Raw genomic sequence first — 26705 nt, forward strand, 5'->3', positions numbered from 1 at the left:
AATACTAGACCAGACTTGGAGGGGGGCATTGAATCCCCAAAGAAGGGGAAGGTTGTAATGTAACTGATTCCGGGGGATTGAAGCTAAAAAGGGCTATACATATATAACAGAGAATTCCCAATTGATGCGAAAGAGCTGAGCTGGATTGGATTATTATTAATGTAAAAGTTGAATAAACCAGTGATGATAAGAAAAAAAGAGTAACTCACAGAACATAGCTATATGTATGTATTATTAAGTTTAATAAACCTGTCAAAAGAAAGGAAGGCTAACCGCAAGATGATAGAAGTGGGAAGTTGGTTCCATTAATGAGTTTGAGCATCCAATAAATTTATTAGTGGGTTTAATTGACATGTTAAAAACCTTGGATTAAAGCAATGGACGCATAACACAATAGACAGAGACGTGTAGTTAAGCTGAATCTGAATCGAGAGACATGCTTACACAGGTGGATAGAAATGATATGGTTAAAATTATGGAGGAGGAAACAAAGCATTAAATGAAAAATTCATTGGTATGGTGGACACATCCGAGGAGGAAACACATGCTCTTAACATAGGAGAACAAATCTCCCATTGGATGTGGGTCCCCATTCCCTCCCCGCTACAAAATCTCTTTCCCTACAAAAACTTCCACAGGTTTTTAATTATTTTCTTAATTAATTGTTACAAGCAGGAATCATTTCCTGCAGCTCAAGATGGTTTCTGAGGGTCCCAGTGGCAAATCGGTGAATCTGCATTTCCAATCTACAAAAGAAACCAATTCCCAACTCTTGGGCAGTGAATTTGGTAACGCATAAGAGCGTTTGAAGAAATCAAAGAAAACCATTCATGAAGAGAACTCCATTGGCTCTTGGGAGGACATCCCCTCCCCAAAAGATTCTCTTTCCCTACAAACACTTCCACAGGTTTTCTTTGTCAAATTTTTTAATTAATCATTCGAAGCAGCAACTATTTTGTGCAGCTGGAGACAGTTCCTAAGGTGCCTCCTGCAGCTGGAGATGGTTCATATCCACCATCAAGTAGTGGATTGGCAAATCCACACAGGAAATAAGTTCCCCACCTAATCAGTAAACGGTAGGCCTGTGGCCTTTTCATCTTACCAACATGGATCCCTCTATTCTTTGAGGAATTAAATTGTATGTCTCTACAGTCACTGTCAACTGAGATCATGCTTCTAAGATGCTACTCACTGAGAGGCGTGAATGGCTCTGTTTGTATTTGGTTTCAAGACCTAAGCTACTTGCTTGCTTTAGAATGCCAAGCTCAATGGAAACTATGAAACAAAGCCACTCTAATTGGGTTATGCCAAAATAAAATATCGCACCCTCTGCATGCTCCATATGACCGAGCATCAAAATAGAATATGGTGCTTCTCTCTCTGATCTTTATTTTCAACAAAACCACTAGTCAACATACATATATTTCTGCATAAAGGGCTGTAGGTAGATATCTACGATACTGACTGCACTTTGAAGAATATAATATTTTCTGGAAACATTAGAGATCTAAGCTCTAGTTTATGAGGAATGTTATATAGCACAGTTGTGGATAGGCAGAATTTTTCAGGGATTGAAGAAAAAAATCATGATATATTTCTCCAATCTGATATATTTCTGAATAGCATCTAAATAATGTAATTCCAATTTTGATAAATAAAAGTAAGCTTAAAAAAAAGACCAAAACTGATGTAATTAGATTTGATAAGAAACCACATCCATTAATTTATTTTAGCAAATTTAGTTAATAGACAATTTTGTTTGCTTGGTTATGAATTTCAAGGAATCCTTTAGATTTTGGTGTTTGACAGTTTTAGGAGTCTCCTTAAAAAAAGGAAAGAGTAGGCTGTGAAAACTACTATTTTTGAAAGAAGTCTATAGAGAGAATAGAAAAGAAAGAACTGCTTTTCATATTGACTTGTCGAGGCTGTGCCTGTGTCTCTGCTGAATTTTCTTGTTGAATCTTCCTTAATGAGTTGCGTATTTGACACACATTTTGTCCGTTGTATCAAATAATTTTAACCCACATTTATTAAACTCTAAAAGGGTAAAAAAACATGAGATGCAAACCTCAGTCAAAGTTTTTAAGTTAAAACAAGAAAAAGTTCGAATTACCATTGTTTTGGGTTATTACGAGATTGCCCCCAAAAGTTTTTGTGAAAGCATTCAAGTAAGACACTTCTAAATAATGACAACTTTCAGGTAAAAGATATCTACATTGACCTAAAAAAAACTTTTACGTTTGCAAACTATCAATAAATATTGGTTGTGTTTCTACCATTTACGCTCAAATCTCACAAAATACCCTTACTGTTCTCGAAGACTTATCATAAACATAATGTCTATGAGTTTCAAAAAAATGAACTCAAAAGTTCTGAAATCACTGACGCTAAAAACAACATCTCTGAAGACCTAGAAAGGGGAAAAATCAAAAGCTCAGAGGTTCTTACCAATTTAGGATGTAGTAGTCTCACACTTCCAACATGTATGCTTCAAGGTCCTAATTTTGAACCAAGGCTCTGATATTATGTGTAAGAGCCCTATCCTAGGGTCTTCTAACAGATCTATTTCTTTAGAATTTAAATGCAATAAGAGGCAATAATTTACTTTCTTACAAGGCTTTTAAACAATGAAAATTTTACCATTTATATTCTAATCCTTATAACTTATGGTGAACATTTCGGTTTAATAAATTTACTTGAGTAATCTATAGAGGAATAATTGTACCGGTGGATGGTGGAGATGCCTTTGAGCTGCTTCTCCTGCTGAACGCTCCTCTTGACTAACCCAATTGGATTTACCTTCCAGCCAACTAAGAAATAATTCCTAGCCCAGGAAACCTCCACAAGTTTCCTAGCCCTCTGAGCCCAAGTCCAACCAAATGTAGTGTGTGTGTTCAAGATGAATGATACCGACCAAGATGAACAATATTTCCCTCCTCTCAACAACACAAGAAACCTCCACAGGTTCCTAAAGTCTCCAAAAATCACAACAAATCCTAAAATCACAGTCAATCCCCAAAATCAAGTAAAACCCTACATCCCTTTTTTTGCCTTCCTCCTTCCCTTTTATACCATCCCTCTCTTCTCCATCTCAACCACCTCTCATTAATGTCATTAACTTCTTATCCATCCTTACAGTTGATTTCTCTTCTCCCAAGTAAATCTGGGACTACATTTGGAAATGTGATATGAATATAAAATTGGGAAATTAATGGGAAAGGACCATGTCTTCTCCCAAGTACATATGAAAGTACATTTGGGAGTGTGATATATATATATATATATATATATATATATATATATATATTGATAACTAAATGGAGAGGACTATGTCTTCTCCCAAGTAAATGTGAGAGTACATTTAGGAATGTGAGATGTAATCAAATGGAAAGGAAAGGACCATGTCTTCTCCTAAATAAATGTGAGAGTACATTTGGGAATGTGAGATGAATATATATATATAATTTGAAATAATGGAAGAAGACCATATCCTACCTAAGATTCAATTGAGAAGGCAAGTTGGGAATTTGAATAAAATAGAAATAATGAATTTTATATTAGTAAATAAATTTATAGTTTCCAAAATGAAGGTATTCACCAATATTTCTCAATATTTTCAAGTAATGTAAACATTAATAAATTTGTATGATAAGATTTAAGTGGGGCATCAAAACTCATGCTCAGACTTTTTTTGTTAGTTTGAGCAATCTGCATATGTTATCTTAGTTTCCTTTTGTTGTTATTTTTGTGTTTTTGTCAGTTTATTCAGGCCAACAAGTCTAGTAAGAATGAGGCCGAAAATATTTTGAAATCAAGCTCGACATGATGTACTCTTACAATGATTTAATAAAAAGCATTAATTTATATATATATATATATATATATATATATATATATATATATATATATAGATAGATAGATAGATAGATATATATATATATATATATATAGATATAGATATAGATATAGATATAACTCTTATTAACGTTATTTAAATATATATAATGTTCTTAATATTATATATATATATATATATATATATTATATTAATATCATAATTAAATATTAAATATTAATTATGTATTAAGTAAGTATTGTATTAATAAAGTAAATATTAATAAATTAAAATATTCATTAATATTTTAATTAATTAAATTATATTTAATTATTTTAATAATGTATCTATTTTATTAATGTTATCAACTTCCTAATAACTTTATTAGCTTTAGAAATATAAATATTAACTTTAACTTTTAACTTTTATATATATATATATATATATATATTTATATTATTATTATTGATTTTAATTTTAATTTTCACATAGATCAATTTCATTAGTAATGGCTCACAAATTATTTTAATTTAAGAAATATAAATTATGAGTTTAATTTTGAACTATAAATTTTTATTATATTATTATTAAATGCCATTAAAATGTCTCATTCAATTATTTCATAATAATTGTAAAAAAAAATATTCAAATGAAATTTAAATCACCAAAAAAAACTTAATCCTAATTAAACGAAACACAACAATCCTACATATAGTAACCACTAACGACCTCCATGCCTTTAAACACCTAAATTCAAATATTTAAAATTTAAACAACATAACTAGAGGGTTTATGAATAGGTATTTATAAACTATAACAAATTTAAATTTATATAACAATTTTAAATTTATATAAAAAGTTTTATATTTATTAAATTATAAAATTTTAATAAACGATATAAATATTTCTAATTAGATTAATTTTTAAGTGATTAGAAACGATATGACTTTGAACAATAACACATCTTTATCAATCCAATAGATAACAGAAAAAATCTAGAAATTTTAAACAACAGAATTTATATAGTTAAAATACAAACTTTTATTTAATTAAATAATATTTATTAGCCTTAAACTCTATATATTAAAAGCCTTATATACAATATTATTGTTAACAATGACACATCCTTATCAATCCAATAAATAGTAGAGAAAATCCCGAAATTTTAAACAACAAATTTATACACTTAAGGTACTAACTTGTATTTAATTGAATGATGTTTATTAGCCTTAAATTCTATATACTAAAAACCTTATATTATAAGGTAAAGTTAAAAATGATGTAAAAAAAATATTAAAACAGTATATCTTAATTACATTGAAAAGAGTATTGATAAAAGCATTATCCATTATAAAATATCCCAAACAAAATCCATGGTCAATGTTAAAACTCGAAAACCCTATATTATAAATTCAGTATTAAAACGATTCCAAAAAAAATATTAAAATCATATATCAAAAGAGTGATGATAAAAACATGACCCAAACCCACGTTCAATGTTAGAACTCTACGTGACCATCGATGTTACAATATAAGATATCTCATAAAGCTCTGAATGTAAAATCAAATAATTGTCGAGAAATATTAATTTTATTTAACGCTATTGCAATTTCAATAGAATTATACCATGACTCTACTGTAAAATCAAATAACTGTCAGGCATATTTAAGTTATTTTAACTCCTCGTAATTTCAATATGATAAATACAAGAAGGGAAAATAATTATATAAAACAACTAACATTACCTATCTCTTCAATGAGTTATCAAATATGGTGGATCAAAATATAGCTTTATTTTAAGTTCGTATTAGATTCATACTTAAAATATAGTTTTATTTTAAGTATGAATCTAATACAAGAGGCGCAGATTTTCTCAATTTTTTTTACTTGCAAATTTTTTTAGTCTAAAATATAATGTGTAATTTTTCATTGTTTACAAGAAGGGAAAACAATTATATAAAACAACTAACATTACCTATCTCTTCAATGAGTTATCAAATATGGTAGATCAAAATATAGCTTTATTTTAAGTACCCATCTAATATGAGAGGAGCGGATTTTCTCAATTTTTTTTACGTGCAAATTTTTTTAGTCTAAAATATAATGTGTAATTTTTCATTGTTTAAATTGTATTTTTGAATGCTATATAAAATATATAAAACCAAAATAAAATATTTTACATATCATCTATATTCATCCTAAAATTAAAATGGTTTTTTTTTTATTAATATATTTTTAAGTATATATCAATATTATCAAGTATTAAAATATTTTATTGGTAACACACATTGAATATTTTATTATATATATCTTACTCACACATTTTTTTACTTTTAATTATTCATTTTTTTTAATTATAGTCTATTTTTTTTAAATGGCGGAATTACACAGCCTCTCACACTAGACTGTAGAATAAGCCTTTAGACTCAATAAAACAATGAATTAATGAAACTGTGAATTAAGAGGATTAATAAAACAAACTAATCTAATATTAAAAATTTTGTGTTAATTTTAATTTCAAAAATTTTGTGTTAATTTTAATTATATTTTGAAATTAGACATTTAGTAGACACTTATTTATATTTTGAAATGAAAAGTTATTATCATAAAGTATGTTTTAATTTCATCCATTCAGTGTGTATGTTACTAAGAATATCGTCACACAAATCAATGAAACTATTTCATAATTTTTTATTTTTAAAGAATGAAAAATGTGAAAGACCACATGAGAAAACAACTAGGGCTGAAATAGACCACATGAGAAAACATAATTTGAGAAAATTAAAAATCTACTAATTATTCAAAAAGAAGTTATCTGAGCACATATCTCTTTTGGGAAATTTGTTTTATCGTGGGAAAAGACTACTGATTTGTTTCAGGAGTTGAGTTGACAGAGCAGAGCAGAGCAGTAGCACAATTTGCGGGAAAAGATGAGATTCCACAATTTGTGGATGTGGATGTGACCGTTGAATAAAATTTGAATAGGGAAAAACAGATGAGTGTTGCCATCAATAGCAGTAGACAACATATTTCATGGAGAACATTTAGACACAGAAAAATGGAGTACACTTATCCACTGTATCCAGACTGAAAGCGACAGGACAGTGTTACGCCCTGACAGAACGGTGTTCACGGGTAGAGCGACATAAGAGAGGACGCGGCGACGTGAACAAATACAGGTCGAAGGAGGCGAGAAGTCAAATATTCGTTTCAGGGAGGAAACTTGCAGGCTGTTTTAATGGTCGGTGTTGAAAGTAATTTTAGGAAATTTAATTACAAGATATTTGTATGAAAATACTTCCTCCAAACTATTATTTTTATATATGAAAGTGTAACAAGTCATTTTATTTTTATATATGAAAGTGTCATAAGTCATCTTATGAGATTTTATTATCATAACTTTTTTGTTTTTTTGGTGTTTTGACGTTCACAATCATACCCATACGAGAGCATAATCCATTGAGGATGCTTAGATAATTATAAAGGTCATAACGATCCCATGCCATGAAAACAATATCATCAACATAAAAAAAACGATGATGACTATAATAGTGAGAATTAGGCTAGTACAACTAGCTTCTTCCAACCAATATTCTACTTATCAATTTATATACCAAAGACGACAGGGGGCAACCTTGTTTGATCCCTAAGTTACATTTAATTTCTTCCAACCACCTTGACAGCTGCCCAAATTAACATATTTTAACATATTTTTAGCACCCATCTAATACCTTTTTTCCATATCTTCCCCATTTCCATTTCATCTTAATACATTTTTCATCCAGGATGATGAATTTTTGGTCAAGGTATGATTTTCCTTTTAATTTCCATTTTAATGCTTATTCTTATGCATTTTTAGGAAATCATCATCTTTTTGTATAACAATGGTATACGGGAAACAAGACAGCACAGATGCCTTCCAATTACAATGGTTGGACTCTTTCAACAACTTCTACAATTCCCTATGAAAATGCATAGATGGCTTCCTATTGCAATGGTTGGAACTCTTTCAAAAACTTATACAATTCCCTATGAAAATGTAGGTGTTGCAACTCCTAAATGTAGTTGTTACAACTCTACTTGAACACACATGCTACAACTATGAGATGCAGTCACAAGTGTTGCAACTCTAAATTTGCTACAACTATGAGATGCAGTAACAAGTGTTGCAACTCTAAATTTACTATCATTGTTGTTGTAAATCGACATGTTGTGACTCTCACCTCACCATAGTATGACTCTCGCATCACTTATGTTGCGGCTCTCACCTCAGTGCATTTGTTGCAACTCTCATCGTGGTTGTTGTTAAAGCTCTCACTCGAGCCCATTGTCGCAAGTTTGCAACAATTGTGCCAACGCATCAGTCAACCAAACAATTATTACCTATGTATCAAAGAGATAGTCAACAACTAGATTTTCTCATGTAGGAAAGTGACAAAGGAAAATAGGCACTTGCAAAAGGATGATGACTCAACCACCACTTGTCACACAACTAATTAAGTCAACATATGTCTGATTTTTTGAGATCCTTTGGAAAATCAACGTAATAGGATCAAACAACCTGATTCTCATGGTTGTACATTGACTTCCTTAATTAATTTAGATAGAAATAATTATCTATAAAAACCCTTTCTCTCTTTGAGCTGGGTAATTAGAACTAGTATGTTTGCTCTCTCTCTCTCTCTCTCTCTCTCTCTCTCTCTCTCTCTCTATATATATATATATATATATATATATATATATATATATATATATATATATATATATATATATATATATATATATTCTATTTTTAATATTACTTTTAAAAATATAGATATGCATTTGTATTTTTTGTTACTAGTATGCCACTTAGGAAACCTAATTGGTAGCATAAATTAAAAATGTATTGATTGTTCATTTTGTTCTTTAATTGAGTCTTATAACCAAATATTAGAATTTTTCATGGCATAAAAAGCTAAAACTATAGTTAAAAACATAAAAAACAACATGATTCAAGTAAAGTGTTGGTCCACAGTGTTGTCTTGTTGGTCTTCATTCTATAGGGGTGTCCTCTAGCCCTGATGGCTATGGCTCTCTCTCGGAGTCAGATGAGGAAAAATCCATGTTTGTTGGGTTCTTGGCAAGCAGTGAGATCTTTTTGTTAAGTTTATCCACCTTTTGGAGAAACTCTACCATGCATATGATTAACTCTTGTTGTGTATCTACAATGTCTATAAAGACTCTTCCTGTTAAGGTTTTTATGTTCTAGTACAAATTGACAATTTTCATGTAGGAGGTTGTTTTGGCCCTAGTAGAATTCACAACATTCGGTATCTAGTCCCTTATCTCCCACTTTATATGTTTATCATGGATGAATCTTCAATATAGTTTAACCTATTCCTGTACATAAGAAAGAGACATTTGGAGAGTTGCATGGATTATGTCCCTACATCATTCCATTGCTTCTCTAGCAACTACTTGGGCTCATGTGCAGTGAACAAAAGATGGACTGAGATCAGAAAGGAGAGGTGAGACTAGGTCGCCCTTCCCTGCCAGTGCATTGCAGCTCCAAATTTCTACATCTAACCATGATGGACGGAGTAAGATAGGGGCGTAGCAATACAAGAAGGCCTCAAAAACAAGCTGGGTGAAATGGAAGAAAGAAAGCAGGGAGAGCAAAGGGAGGACTGAGAGAGAAAAGCATGAGAGGGAGAATAGGAAAACACAGTAGGAGAGCCAAGGAGAAGCAGGGGAGGGAAGAAATAGAGAACAAAGGAGAGAAGAGTCTAAAGGGATGGACCTATTGAGGAATAAAAGAACAAGGGGGACTCCGAGAGGATTAGAGTGAGGCGAGAAAGGGAGAGAGTAAGGAAAATAGGGAGAGAAGTGTGAGTTTAGCCTAGAGGAAAAGAAATCCCCCTAGGAGGATTAAACCCATGTTGGAATCAGATCACTACTAAGAGGGGGGTTGAATCAATAGTGATATCACTTATACACTCTTTAAGCATTTTTTCCAATTCATTACAAAACCAATATGAAACATATCATCAATAGATCAAAGGGGAGATCCTCAAGGGGAGAAAAACAACCTTGCTATTGCAACGTTGCTCTGATTCTTCTATTATTAATCAACAAATTATTTACATAATTTAGCAGGCCACCCCAACCAGGAGCCATAACTCCTACTATAGTTTGTTAGCGACCACTAGCTAGGAAACCCCAACTCCCTATCAATTCTTTGTTGGCCACTACTCCTATCTTCACAAGCCACCACTTGTCGAAGGCCCCAACCTCCTCAAACTCTAAGGGCCAAATTTTCATTCATTTTCAAACTAAACCCAAATATAATCATCAACATAAAGCACTTCTGCAATATAACTCTAAGCTCATACAATCAACAATTTCAAACTCTCTCAACAACAAACATCTCACTCATGCAAAACATGCTATCCTCCTGACAACAACAACATACATACTATCAATAGAAAGATCTCTTTTCACACAACCCTCTCAAAACTCATTAACCCAACAACAACATAACTCTATAAACATACAAACAAATATACCCTTACACACATCAAATAAGCATAACCTCTCACTCAACCATATATCAAACTAGCAACAGTTAGACTTCATACATTACAAGGCATAGGAATATACAGCAACGGCAACATGATTAAACTATATAGAAGCCCCTGCAACAATGTTGTCAGCCATATAAGACTATGTTTGTATCCAAGTGAACAACCCTTTTCAATGATCTTGATCAACCCTCAGAAATTTTGTAATCTCACTCTTCTACAACAGCCAGAGGCGTTTCTTTGACAAGTAATCAACCCGATTATTTCATTGATCTACATATTATCTATCACTCAGTAAATTCATCATGGTTTGTGCACTATCCCTTTGTCAAATGCATAGTTACATGTAAACATTGGGCTTTTTCCATGTGCGTACATATATCTCTGACAATTGTGCACTTGATCAATTATTCACAATCGAATTGATCACCTCTACGAGTATACTATGCATACATTCTCTAATCTTTGTTCTGTCCAACATATAACTGATCAGAACTAAATCAATGACCCTCTACTATCGTTCTCCTCTGTGTTGGTTAGTCGATCTCTGCAACAATAAATCAATTGATCTCCTCTATTTGCATCTACAGACACGATCTCATCATCTCTCTTCCAAGAAAAAACATATCCACACTTGATTGAACCACCAAAATGGCACAATGCACGCTACATCCTCCTTTAGAGCACTAGCATCGAACACTTCTGTGATCCAATGCTACATCTGCACTCTTTACAAAAACACAGAAACTCGCACCATTTACATCCTCTCTGCACCACATATCTCTATCATTTGCATGGATAAGAGGATGAGCATTCTGTTCAATCGTGGAGTCGATACATAGTTATATTTACGGAAAATTACAAACACCAGATCCGGAATTCAATGCATGGACCAAATCACAACCATTATGTGGATATTAATGCATTTACACTTATGGCAAAACCAGATCCACCATTACCAAATAATTACTCCTTTCATACTTTGCTTGGAGGACTATAACGGCAAGGTGTTCTTGGACCAAATCAATCATTCAACCATAATTCAAGGATTAATTGCATTAGCATCATCTGGATGACCTTAACGACCATAAATGTTGATGACCAAGTCAATTGATCTTTGTTCTGGCTTTTCCATGGGAAAATTCTATGGTTTATGCACGAGGTTTTTCTTTTTACACCTACAACATTGGTTCTGCACCCTTAATATGGGCTATGGACGCTGGTTTGCTATAATAAATATGGCCGATGAATGTTGCAAACATTGTTTAGCCATCTTTAAACAATGTTTGTAACTTAGCTTTGGGAAACTTCAAAATTATTCAACCAAAATGGTACAAACATGCACCATCACCTCTTCATACAGCTCCAGTCTCTATAACACATCAATACTCTTATGCAATAGATTAAACATCTTAATTAATTCATCAAGACCACAATAGCCATTACGAGCAAGTTAACATCAATGCCAACAAGCTCACAAGATGAAAATCCAAAAGCTCACAAATCCATAGACATAATTTAATTATTACCACTGACAAGAATATGTAGAACTGAAACCGAATTCCAAAATGGAATGACTAAAAACCCAAACTTGCAATTATTAGAGGCTTTACGAGATGCCTTGATGCTGGAGAGTTTTGTTTGAAAAAGAATCCACCAAGGAGAAAATATAGACCCAGTGCCTAAACAGTTGGATGAAATAACTCTATTCTCCACATTCCATGGATAATTGAATATATGCATGCGGAGGCATTCAAGCCTTAAAGTATGATCCTCATCTTGCCACCTTTAGCACAATTCACGTGTTTCTGCCCATTACTTTCCATAATGAATGATGAACTTCCTCTATAGTTCAAGAATTAGGTCGAGTATACCTTCCCCAAACTTCGTATGATCTATATTTGTTGTACTGCAAGCTCCTCGAGATTCCCTCGTTTGTTATTATTTATGTGGTGTATAGGCTTACAGGAAGGCTGCCAGATGAAGGGCAACCTGCCTTCTTTTTCATTTGTTGTGGCTCTCATCTTGAGTTTGGATGAGATGTCCCTTTTTAAAAGGGATATTGTAAAATATTATATTCATGTGTTTATTTTGTAATAGAGTTTTTAAAATTTTAATTTAGTTAATGATAATTATTAGATAAATGGTAGGAATTCTCTACAAAATATTTTAGAATATTTTTAATAGTAATTAGAGATAAAAGAATGGAATTTATCTTAAAACTAGTTATGTCATTTTTGTGTTTTTAATTAAATTGATTAATTAAGATGTCATATAAACATGAGTCATGTTTTTTTTTGGCACGTAGTATTAGTAAGCCATGATATTGGTCCATGGTATTGTAACAAAGCATATTTACAACTTAAAAATCTCCATGCTAAAGTGAAAGTGAATCTCTATGTTAAAAATTTTGTTACATGTCTTTTAAAATATATATATATTTACTCATGCAAACATAAAAATTAAATTAATTAAAAAATAAAAAAAACATAACTATTTTGGAAATAAATTTCAACTTTTTATTTATAACTATCACTATAAATATATCTATCACCTATCCATATAAATCATTTTTTTTTGGTAATACTAATACCATATATATATCACTTTAGAGGGGATGAAGGGCGATAAATTGTATAAGCCAACAGTGCCGGCACCAATCATGTAGCAGCGTTGGGTCCAAACAAGCTTGTTATGATCGACACCATTATTCATTTCAGATACTTAGAATGACTATTATTATGATTTGATTTTTCGAGGTTGTACCTTTAATTCATTTCTCTCACACAAGACGATAACATTAATCGTTTTATATTTTCAAATTTAAAATTTAGTTGGGTAGAAACAAGGTTGGAATTTCGAATCGGTGCTACCCCTCAAGTTTATAACTAGATTCTGAAACATTTTACATATTTGAGTGTTGACCGTTTTTGACGGCTACTGCAGCCCTGGTAAAATTATTTATGATTACATTACAGGATGGTGTGCAGCTCGTTGTACCCGGAAAGATACTGATAATGTACCATGTTTTCCGAGAATATGTGGATGTCTGGTTGAGGAGTTATCATTCAACTTTTATAGTACCAAGAATATACATCGAGGTGCATGAGGTTGATCACTTAATTAAAGAATGGAATAGCTATATTTAAATATATTCATATTAATTACATGTATTATTACATTAGTAAATATGATTAATATAAATTTAGAATTAATAGTATAAATTTAATATAATTAAAATATTGATATTAATAAATATATATTTATAATAACAATATTGTAATAATTATTATTATATTATAATTATGGTAATAATTTATAATAATTATTATTATATTATAATTATGATAATAATTTATAATTATTATTAATATAATTATAATTATTATAATAATCTATCGCATTCTACAAATACTGACCCATGACAATTCAAAACAACTGATGTTATTTTTGTGGATTCATCAGTTGGTATGGAGCTTAATTAGTCAAGTATTCTCGAGAAAAGGAGCACAAGCACCTGAAAAGCAAAATCCTTGTAGATCTCGCACCTCCATGTGTCCCCAAGAAGGCTTAACTCTAACATTCAATTCATGCAGGACCACGCCCCAATTTGCAAGCTCATCAAGGTTTGACCTACTAAAAAATCCCTCCTCCACTAAATAACTTTGTGATGGAAGGCTAAGGCCCACTATGACGTTAAGCTTGGGTCCAAGGGATTCTTCATGATGGTCTTTACCCACAAGAATGACTTAAAATCATTCATGGAGAGAGTTCCTTGCTTATTCAACTCAATGGGCCTTTACATGCAATGATGGACTCCTAGATCCATCCTGGGCAAAGAAGACTTCTCCTAGGCTCCATTCTAGATCAATCTATGCTCATTACCATACGAATACTAGGATCCAAAAATCTTACAAGATATAGGTAATAGGCTAGGAAAAAATTTCTTCCTCTTTGAACAAACTAGACATGGCTTCTACACTTCCTACGCCAAAATATGTGTCTAAACGGATATCTTTGGATCCCTTCCAGAATCCATTTCCATTGAATTGAAAGACAGATACCGGTTTCAAATCTCATATTATAGGCATGTTCCATTTAGATACTAGAAATGCCACCAACACGATCACCTCTTCAAAGATTTCCCCCTAAATGACCCTAAACCAGATCCAAAGCAAACCAACTCCATGGATGTTAAGAGCTTCACAAAAATCACATTCAAGCAATGCCACAAGAATAAATACAGTGCCTCTGCACCTCTCACGCACCACATGACCAACAACAACTTTGAAGCACTTGGCGACCTTCTAGAGGACCTCCCAAAACAACCACAATCATAAAAGGGGGAAATCCCCACCGAGCAACCGATGCAACACAATATCAAGAGCAAGGAAAAAGAACTAATCAAGGCTGAAACTTCAGACCAACAAGACACTCCTCAAGAAGAAGAGGACACACCCATGACTGAAGATGAGGACTTCATAGACCTTAGAGGGATAGACCTTATTGCCCTAGAAGATGTCTACTGCAAGAATGCCATGAGTACCATCCCACCTAAACAGATTCATCTCCAGGTTGTCACCCTCCATAAATCCAAAGCCAAAATGTAGCTGGGGGTTCAAACTATCACCACAAAATATGGGAAGAAGAGTAGCAAATATTTCAAGAAAAGAAGTTGGAAGTCAACCCTTTAAAGACTAGATACCCTAGGACGAAAGCTAGTTGACTCGAGGTAGTACAAGAAGATCTCATAGATCTACTCATCTCAAAACATTGTTCTCCCATGAAGATCGTTTCCTAGAACATACGGAGTCTGAACAACCCCTTCAAGAAGCATATTCTTTGTCAAAATATCCAACAAGATCTCCAAGCAATCTTGCTAATCCAAGAAACAAAATGCTCCAACAAATATTTTGAATCCATAATGGAAAAATTATGGAAGAAGGCATGCAACATGGAAGTGGACACAGAAGGAGCCTCTGGAGGCTTAGGAATTTCTTGGGAAACCCTGCCAATAGGTATGGAATTTCTTCCCATAAATCCCTATGTCCTTACTTCTTCTTTTCACTTGTTAGGCACATATCTACATTTATTCCTTTTTAAAGTATATAGACCTAAGGCCCCTTCCAAGAAACAAGATATATTACACCACCACCCCTCCCTAAAGGATCAGCTAGAACCCATCAAATGGATGGATCACAAGTGATGACTTCAAGATTATTGCCTCTCTTCAAAGAAAAGGGTGACAAAACACAACTAGAACCAGAATCCAAAGACTGAAGGAACTTTATAGAACAAATAAGAATGGTGGGAAAGAAAATGACAAATGGCCTTTTCACCTAGAATAAGAAAAGAGGGGGATCAACACAGATATTGTCATGTATGGAATATTTCCTGGTTTCAGAAAATTTTATCACTAGAGGATATGAGCTCATTATGGAGATTCTCCCCTCATCTAGATCAGACCACTGGCCCATTTCCCTATCATATAGGTCCTTCGGCAAGCCCCTAAATTGTCCCTTCTACTTTGAACAATTATATCTCTCATATCCTAATCTTATCAACAAGATTGAAAGTTGGTGGAAGGGGAATAACAACTTCAAAAAACCCAAGATCAAGATCCTCCTCAAAAAATGGAACAAAGAGGAGTTTGACAATATCTTCCAAGAGAAACATACCCTTGAAAAGGCCATGACCACTCTTCAACAGGAAATTATCCTAAACGGACGCACTGAGGAAATTGATGGTAAGGAAGTGGACCTCCCTAAACAAATAGAGGAACACTACAAGTAGTAAGAAATCTATTGGAAGAAAAAATCTTGGATCAACTGGCTCAAAGAGTGAGAAACTAATACTTCCTTTTTTCCACAAATCAACCATCCAACACAGAGAAATTAATCGCATCACCTCTCTTTGAAATGAAGTTGGTGAAATTACAGAAAAACGGGACATTGAAATTGAACTAGTTAACTACTTCTCTGACATTCTGTAAGATCCTCAACTGTAGCATTAGGAGGTCATAGACTAGATCACAATAGACATCCCAAAATTGGCCACTAAGGAAAAGAATATGGCTCTATCAGTCTTGTCTCAGAAATAGAGTTCTTGGAGGCTATTGATTATATGGAAAACGGTAAAGCCCCTAGACCTGACAGATTCATAGTAACATTCTTCAAAAAATGTTGGCACTTCCTTCACAGTGAAATTCATGCCATTATCGAGGAATCAAGAAGCAACAGAACCATCCTCCCTTCCTTCAATTCCACCTTCCTAGCCCTGGTTCCCAAGGAGGACAATGTTGCTTAACCAGGTAAATATTGGCCCATCTCTCTGTGAAATTTCATTTACAAAATCATAACTAAAGTCATAGTGAACCGATTGAAGTCCATTCTTCCCTTTCTCATCTCTCCTAAGCAATCTAGCTACATGGAAGGAAAATAGATCCTTGGCGACACAATCCTAGCTCATGAAGCCATCCACTCCCTAAAATCTCTCAAGAAGCTTGGAATGCTTATAAATTTATAAATGTCTAAGGCCTTTAACAAGCTCAATTGGGACTACATTGAAAGTTCCCTCTAGGCTTTCAGTTTATACTCCCATTGGATTCGGTGGATTTTGTCCCTGAACTCCACCACCTTCTTCTCCATCCTTATCAATTGCTCCCCCATGGATACCTTCCAACCTTCCAGAGGTATAAGGAAAGGGGATCCTCTCTCCCAATTCCTCTTCATTTTAATGGTTGAAGGTCTTGGTCGAGCTATAAAAGGTGCCCTCCTGAAAGGCTTGATCAAAGGTCTTACCCTTCATGGTGGAATCACCTTTTCTCACCAACAATACATGGATGACACCCTCCTTTTGAAACGCCATTTTGTTCATGAAGTCAAGGCAGTCAAAGCCATCCTAGACCTCTTCTTTGAAGCCTTCGACACCTCCATCAATATGGCTAAGTCCCAAATTTTCCTTTTCAACACTCCTTTCATCACCCAGAAGAATATTAAATGCATTCTTGGATTTTCTTGAACCTCTCCCCACTCTAAATACCTAGGAGCTCCCCTCTCTTATTCTTCCATCAAGCATTATTCCTGGTGTGAACACCTTCACAAGGTTAACTCCAACTTGAGTTGTTGGATATTTAGATCCTTAAAAATAGAAAGTTGTCTGGTCATCCTAAATTCTATCCTAAAATCCATGCTTATATATTTTCTTTCTATCTTGGTTGCCCCCAAATGGGTTCTCAAAAGTATCAGAAATATCCAACATTCATTCTTTTAGGGAGGAGCATATTTAAAGCACAAATGGCCCCTTGTAAAATGGGAAGCACTCTACCTCCCAAAAGCACATGGACGACTAGGCTTACTTGATCAAGAAGTGGCCAACAAGATTCTAGGAGTGAAATTTTGGTAGAAATAGATAAAATAAAAGACTAATCCATGGGCCCATCTATGGCACATCAAATATCCAAGGGACACTTCAAAGGAGAATCTCATTTTCCTTTCCACTCAAACTTTGGGTTCTTTCATCTACAATTTGGCTAGCCTTAATGTATTTTTGTTTCAAACACACAACTTTTTGGAAATTTATGATGGCTGAATAACTAGATTTTGGAATGACTCCTCACAGTGACTCCTAAGCCTAAGAAACATCTTTCCTTCTCCTCTCAATCAAGCCTAATCCCAATGCACAAGCAACAGCCTTGTCAATAAGTTCTAGACCAATACCAGGAACAATGTAGATCACACACGGGTTTAGAACATCCTATGCAAGGAGGAAGATTCAAAGCCAAAAATAACTTCCCTTCGACAAGATCTTCATCAAAGAAGCATCAAGTAGAAAGAAGGGCCCAACATTATTCATTGGGGATATAGTAATGTTGAAATATTCTCAGTCAAGGATGCATATCACCTCCTAACCAAGGAAGGACTCCCAGATCTTGATCCCTTTTGGAATACACTTTAGCACATGAGCACCTAGTCCAAATTTAAAACGTTCACATGGTTTCTCATTAAACACATACCTCCCACATGGGACAATTTATCTAAAACATGTTTCCAAGGTCCTTCTTTTTGGTTTCTATGCAAAAACCATCAAGAGACCATAGATCATCTATTCATCTCCTACTCTTATGCCAATAGCATATGGAGCAAGATTGAGCACGACTTCCAAATATCTACATGGGAGAAAGGAAACATCTCTAAAGCTATAATTAATTTGCCCAAAAATCCATTTCTCAGTCCCATCCTCAAAAACCTTTGGTCCATTTCTCTAATCCTCCTACCTGAGGAATTACAGAAAGAAATGAATCAAAGAACCTTCAACAACAAGTAGAAACGTCCTGAAAGAACCTAGCATATTTTCTAAAAACACCTCAAGGAAGCCATAGCCCTCACCAAATGGAATACCAAAGACTTCCAAGCTCCTCTGTGAGATAAATAAATCATGGCCTGGTGGAACCTCAAGTTCCCAAAGATACAAGCAATTTCTCCTACATGTAGCACTAAAGACCCCTACCCTAATACTTGGAAGTTGCCACCTCCCAACCATTTCCAGCTTAACTTCTATGGAGCCTCAAAAGGAAATCCTAGGAATGTTGGCATTGGAGGGACCATCTGTGATGACAAAGGGAATATTTTATAAATATACATGGGATAAATATGCCACAACAATAATAATGTAGTCGAGCTGGAGGCCCTGATTGAAGGTATACATACAACAAAACACCACAACATATTTCCTATAATAGATTAAGGAGACTCAAGGATTATCATTCAAGTAGCTCAATGAATTCCTAATGGAACACTGGCATCTAAATTAATCATGTCTCACACCAAACGCAAAGCCAAATCTTTGGAAAACTTCCTAGCTAATAAGGGATTTGAATATTTTGAGCAATGTGAGGACTGGCCCCTATCCTCCCTAGCCATCAAAGCATGGTCCCATCATTGCAAGCACATTGTTGCTAAGGACCACCTCCTCCCATATCTAGCTGATAACACCTACCCAACTACCTACTCAAGCTTGGAGTGAATATTTCTTACACCTAGAAATATCTCTCCATGGCTCACTCACCCATGCATTTTCCATCCATTAAATACCATCCTTCACCACATCCTCACACAATTAGGTTCAACACGCTCCTGTCCACCACCTTGTATGCTTTACTGTTGCACATCATGCTTACATTTTGGAGTGTTCCTCCTTCTTTTATGGTCTTCTCACTCCATGTATAGTCTTGTATTCCCTCCTGATCTTCTCCTTTGGATCCTACTACCCCTATGCCTCCAGAAAATTTCATTCCCTTCCAACTCAAACAAATGATTGAGGAATGCAATCAAACTCATCGTGGTGGTCATGGACGGGGGTGAGGTCGTCCACTCGCAACCCCTCTAATGGAAGAAGAAATAGTCATCTTTGAAAATGACATCCCTACCCACATTCTTCAGTAGGTGACAAGTTTGGAAGCAGAGGATGTTCGTCATAGGGGAGGAATGCTCTTTGGGAGCTCCGCAATCTCCTTTCTCACCACCTCTTGACTCAAGAATGTGAACACTTCAGCACTGCCAAGATGATTCCCAAAGTCAACGCCCACACTAGGCATATTTACTCTTCCCTATATTGTCTCTCACACAACCTTGGCATTGCATTCCCTATAGAACTTCCCACCTCATCATATTTTGGTCCTTCTACTTCAATTTCAATCCCTCTCAGCTCCTCTTAGCCTTCCACGATGTACACTGGTGATGGGAATAATTCTCCAATTTGTGGGTCATTTGACACCTCATTCCATCCCATGGATGTGTAGTTAATTGGTGATAGGTCCTCTCCCTCTCACCCATGTCCTTATGACTATTTCATCATGGATGAACCGACTAAAGTTGGCCCTTCCAGCCCTAGAAATACTAAATTTTTTGGTCCAACGAATGGAAAACATGCATAGAAGTAGCATGTTCATGCTCCCTCCGACTTACGTGGCACCTTCTCAACTTCACCATGACCATTTTATGCTTGGTATGTCTTATCATCAATTTTTCTCACAATCAAATGTTATAACGGTGGTAGCGACAAGGTCTCTTTCAATTGCTCTACCCAACTCTCTTTCTTTTGTTTTTTGCCTCTTTTAACTGCAACAATGGCACCAAACTTTCACTTCTTGTGAAAACCATCTTTTTTCCCCTTCCTAGTGAAGATGGTTTCCCTTCTGCATCCTTCTGTGGCGTCAATGAGTCATGGTTCTCCATGCTTCTTTGCTTATACTTTATGTATTCCATTTTTTTTTAATATAATGTAAATTGTTTTCCAACAAAAACAATATTATAAACCTAAGGGATTATGAATATTATAAGCCCAACAGATTAATAAACCCAATGGTTTATTTATATTCTAAAATGAAGATATTAATAAAACCAAGAGATTTTAAATGTAAGGGATTAATATTAAACCTTAGAATTAATATTATAAACCCTAGGATTAATATTAAACCCTAGGAAGATAAACCCTAAGATTAATATTACAAGCCCAAGGAATTATAAAGTTAAGGGATTAATAGTAAATCCTAGGATTAATATCATAAGCCCAAGGGATTATAAACATTAGAATAAATATTAAACCCTAAGATTAATATTACAAATCCTAAGATTAATATATCAAACCTACGATTAATATTGTAAACCTTAATATATTATTGTACATATAAGTGATAAATATTATAAATCCAAGGGACTAACAATATTAGAAACCCAAGGGACTAATAAACCCATGGGATTATTAATATTATGAACCCAAGGAATTAATATTATAAACACATGGAAATAATATTAAAATGTATGATTAATATTATGAACTTTGTGATTATAAACCTTAATATTATAAACCCTAAACCCAATATTATAAACTAGAATATTAAACCTTGATTTATTCAATATCGTAATGTGACATTAAATAAATTGCAATGTAATGTATCATTGCGACAATGATTGTCACATTGGGCACTAATAATATTAGAAATCAAAGGGATTATTGATATTATTAACCCAACAGATTAATATTAGAAACTCAAGGAAATAATATTAAATCATAGGATTAATATTTTAAACCCAAGGGAATAAAAACCCTAGGATTAATATTATAGACCCTATGATTATAAACCTTAAGATTATAAACCCTAAACCCAATATTATAAACTAGAATATTAAAGCATAATTTATTCAATGTCTTAATACAAGATTGAATAAATTGCAATGTAATGTATCATTGTGATAATGATTGTCACGCTACTTATCACATTACAGAAATGCTTGTCACATTGTGACATTGGATAGATTTATGTATAATTCCAATGTCACAATATTAAACCCTAATATTAAACCAAATATTATAAGCCCTAACATCATTTAACCTAACATTATAAACCTTAAGATTAATATTATAATACCTAGGACTAATATTATAAATTGTAAAAATATAAACCCTAGGATTGATATTATAAACCCTAAGATTAATATTGTAAACCCTAACATTAATACTATAAGCCTAATAATATAAACTCAATATTATAACCCTAATATTAAACCCTGGTTTTGTAATACCACAATTTGACATTGAATAATATTGTAAACCTAATTTTAAACCCTAATATTGAATAAATTGTAATCTAATGTAACATTGCAATAATGATTACCATATTGATTGTTACTTTGCAACAATTTTTGCCACAATGTAATGTTAGATATATTTTTGTACTATTCTAATGTCACAATATTAAACCCTAGTATTAAATGAAATATTATAAACCTAACATTGCAAAACCTAGTATTAGAAACAATAAGATTATATTATAAAGTGCAAGATTCTAAACCTAAGGGTTAATATATTAATCCCTAAGATTATAAGCCCTAAGATTAATATTATAAACTCTAGGATTAATATTATAAACCCTCGGATTATAAACCCTAGTATCATAAACCCAATATTAAAAATCCTAATATTAAGCCCCAATTTTGGAACATTGCAATGTGACATTCAATTAATTGTAATGTAATGTATCATTGTGACAATGATTGTGACAGTGGGAACTAATAATATTAAAAGCTCAAGGGATTAATATTATAAACCCAAAGGATTATAAACTCTAATATTAATATTATAAACCCTATGATTATGAACCTTACGAGTATAAACCCTAAACCTAATATTATAAACCATAACATTAAACCTTGATTTATTCAATGTTGTAATGTGACATTGAACAAATTGTAATGTAATGTATCGTTGTGACAATGATTGTCCTAGTGCTTGTCACATTGCGACAATGCTTGTCACACTATGGCATTGAACTAATTGTAATGTAATGTATTGTTGTGACAATGATTGTCCCAATGCTTGTCACACTACGACATTGGATAGATTTCAATACCATTCCAACATCACAATATTAAACCGTAATATTAAACGAAATATTATAAACCCTAAGATTAATATTATAAACCCTAGGATTAATATTAAACCTTGAGTTTAATTGAACCCTAGGAACATAAACCCTAAGATTAATATTATAAACCCTAATATTAATATAATAAACCCTAATAATATAAACCCAATATTATGACCCTAATATTAACCCCTAATTTTGTAATATCGAAATGTGACAGTGAATAATATTATAAACCTAATTTTAAACCCTAATATTGAATAAATTGCAATCTAATGTAACATTACGACAATAATTATCATATTGATTATCACTTTGCAACAATGTTTGTCACAATGCAACGTTAGATAGATTTTTTTATCATTCCAATGTCGCAATATTAAACCCTAGTATTAAAATAAATATTAAAAACCCTAATATTATAAAATTTATCATAGAAACCCTAAATTTATATTATACCATATAAGATTATAAACTCAAGGATTAATATATTAATCCCTAGGATTATAAACCCTAAGATTAATATTATAAACCTAAGATTAATATTATAAACTCTAGGATTAATATTATAAACCCTGGGATTATAAGCTCTAATATCATAATCCCTAATATTGAGCCCCAATTTTGTAACGTCATAATGTAATGCTAAATAAATTGTAATGTAATGTAACATTGAGACAATGATTGTTAAATTGATTGTCTCATTGAGGAAATGTTTTTCATAATGTCACGTTGTATATGTTTATGTACCATTCAAATATTACAATATTAAACTAGGTATTATAAACACCAACCCTGTAAAACCTAGAATTAATATATTAAACCCTAGGAATATAAACCCTAATATTAATATTATAAACCCTAATATTAAACCTCAATTTTGTAATATTATAATCTGACATTAAATAAATTGCAATGTAATGCAACATTGCGATAATGAATGATTGTTTGATTTATGGTCATATTGAGACAATGTTTATCACAATGTGATGTTGGATAGATTTTTGTACCATTCCAATGTCATAATATTAAACCAAATATTATAAACCATAAGATTAGAAACTCTAATATTAATATGTTTTTTCCATAAGTTTAATATATTAAATCCTAAGTTTTTATATATATTAATATTATAAAACCCAATATTATAAACCCTATGATTAATATTATAAACTCTAAGATTAATATTAAGCCATGAGATTAATATTATAAATCCTAGGATTAATATTAAACTCTAAGTTTAATTAAAGCCTAGGAATAGAAATCATAAGATTTATATTATAAACCCTAATATTTTGAACTCTAATGTTATAAACCCAATATTAAACTCTAATATTAAACCCTTTTTTGGATATATTGTAATGGGACATTGAAAAAATTGCAATGTAATGTAACATTGCGACAATCAAAGTTAGATTGATTGCCATATTGAGACAATGTCTGTCACAATGTGGCGTTTGATAGATATCTATATCATTCCAGCGTCACAATATTATAAATCCTAATTTAGTATATTTAACCCTAAGTTAAATATATCAAATCCTAATATTAATATTATAGACCCTAAGATTAATATACTAATATTATAAAACCGTAAGATTTATATAATCAACCCTAAGTTAATATATTAAACTCTAAGATTATAAACCCCAAGATTGATACTATACACTCTATTTTTAGGACTATAAACCCTAGGATTAGTATTATAAATAAACCATATAATTAATATATCAAACCCTAAGTTTAATATATTAAACACAAGGATTATAAACCTATGTTTAATATATTAATCCAAGAATTACAAGTTTAATGGTCAATATTGGTTGACCATTTTAACAATGTTGTTGTTGCATGGCATTGGCCGACTATGGTTGACCATGGTTGATGATGACTGACCTTGATTGACTATGGATGCTCATTAATGACCATCATTGACAATAGAGACCTTGATTGACCATTATAGTTACATATGCTTCACTAATGGTTGACTTTATTTGACTATATTTATCTATTTTTCATTAAAGTGATTAACTATGTGTCATTATTAATTATTATATAATAAACACATAGATATAAGAATAAAATTGTATATTAAACCCTAATATTATTTGTTAAACCCAATATATTAAATCATGGGTCAAGGCAAGTTTATTGTGTATGCGTGAATGACAATTAGTTTGTTTACATTGTTAAATTATGTTATTATTTAAATATAATTTTTTTAGTAATACGTATGAAAAAATTTATATTTGCCGATATCTAAGTATAAAAGATTTTAATTTAATAGGGTTTTAATATTTTTGGTTTTCTTTGAAGCAATTTTTCCAAATTAAAATTTTCTCAAATTACATAAGGGTTTGTTAAAATCACAAGTTTTAGTTATAAAATTTACATAGTCTATGCTCCATGGATTTTCAAAAACAAAATTATTCATTTATATATTTAAAAACATATTTTAAATAACCAAATAAAAATAGTGCCTTAAAACATTTCATAAAATACTCATGCCACTGCTTCAAAGCTACATTTTTAAATGATTTTCCTAATTAATTAAAGTTAATAAACTAAACTCAAATTTATATATATATATATATATATAGATATAGATATATAAAATTTAATGGTTGACGATGATTGAACTTGATTGACCATAATAATTATAAATTATTTAACTATATTTTGTCTATTTTTCACTAAAATGGCTATACATATTTCTATAAATAGATATGAAACATTTTATATTTGCAGATATTGAAGTGTATAGATTTTTTATATTTATGTGTATACATTTTAATTGGGTAGAGTTTCAATACTTTTATTTTTTTTAAGTATTTTTTTTTTAAATTAATTTTTTGTCCAACTATATAGGGATTTGTTTAAATAAAAAAGATTTGGCTATAAAATGTGCATAGCTTATGAATCATGTATTTTTTTAAATATGATCTATTTATATATTCAAAACATATTTTAAATGTCATAGTTTAAATTATAGACAAAATAGTCTTTTTTACCATAATTTGGCAATATAATTTCAAGCAAGATTGTGATTTTTTATTATTTAAAATAAATTTTTGAATGCATACATGGATTCAACACCCTGAAAAACCCTTGGGGCACTCAAATTATATATATATATTATACAACTTAACCTCTAGTTTTTAAAAATATTTTACTAGATTTAATTCAAATTAACCAAAAAAAAATGTTGTGAAAAGGTCATTTCGTCTATAAGTTAGACTACACCGTTTTAAATAACATATATATATATATATATATCCAAGAATTGCAACTTTAATGATCAAGCTTGGTTAACCATTCTAGTCATGTTGATGTTGCACAACATTGGTTGACCATGGTTGACAATGATTGACCTTGATTGATGATAATGGGTAAATATGTTTGACTAATGGTTAAATTTATTGACTATACTGGTCTATTTTTCACTAAATAAATCAATTATGTGCCATTATTAATAATTATATAATAAACACACATACATACATACATATATATATGAGTATATATTAAACCCTAAGTGAAGGCAAGTTTATTTTGTATGTATGAATGATAATAAGTATGGTTTACATTGTTAAATATGTTATTATTTAAACATTTCTTTTTATAAATAGATATGAAACATTTTATATCCGCAGATATTTAAGTGTACAAATTTTAATTTGGTGGAGTTTTGATATATTTGGTCTCCTTTAAAGTATTTTTCTTCAAATTATTTTTTTCTCAAATTGCACGAAAAGTTGTCGAAATCGCAAATTTTGGTCATAAAATATACATAAGCTATGCTCCTTAGATTAAAAAAAAATTCCATTTATATATTCAAATAAATATTTTAAATAACCAAAAAAACGAACTAAAAAAGAAAAAG

Source organism: Pinus tabuliformis, chromosome 3_1, assembly GCF_031772625.1.
Source record: "Pinus tabuliformis cultivar Carrire ecotype Pingquan chromosome 3_1, CPIR1, whole genome shotgun sequence".
NCBI classification, from domain to species: Eukaryota; Viridiplantae; Streptophyta; class Pinopsida; order Pinales; family Pinaceae; genus Pinus; species Pinus tabuliformis.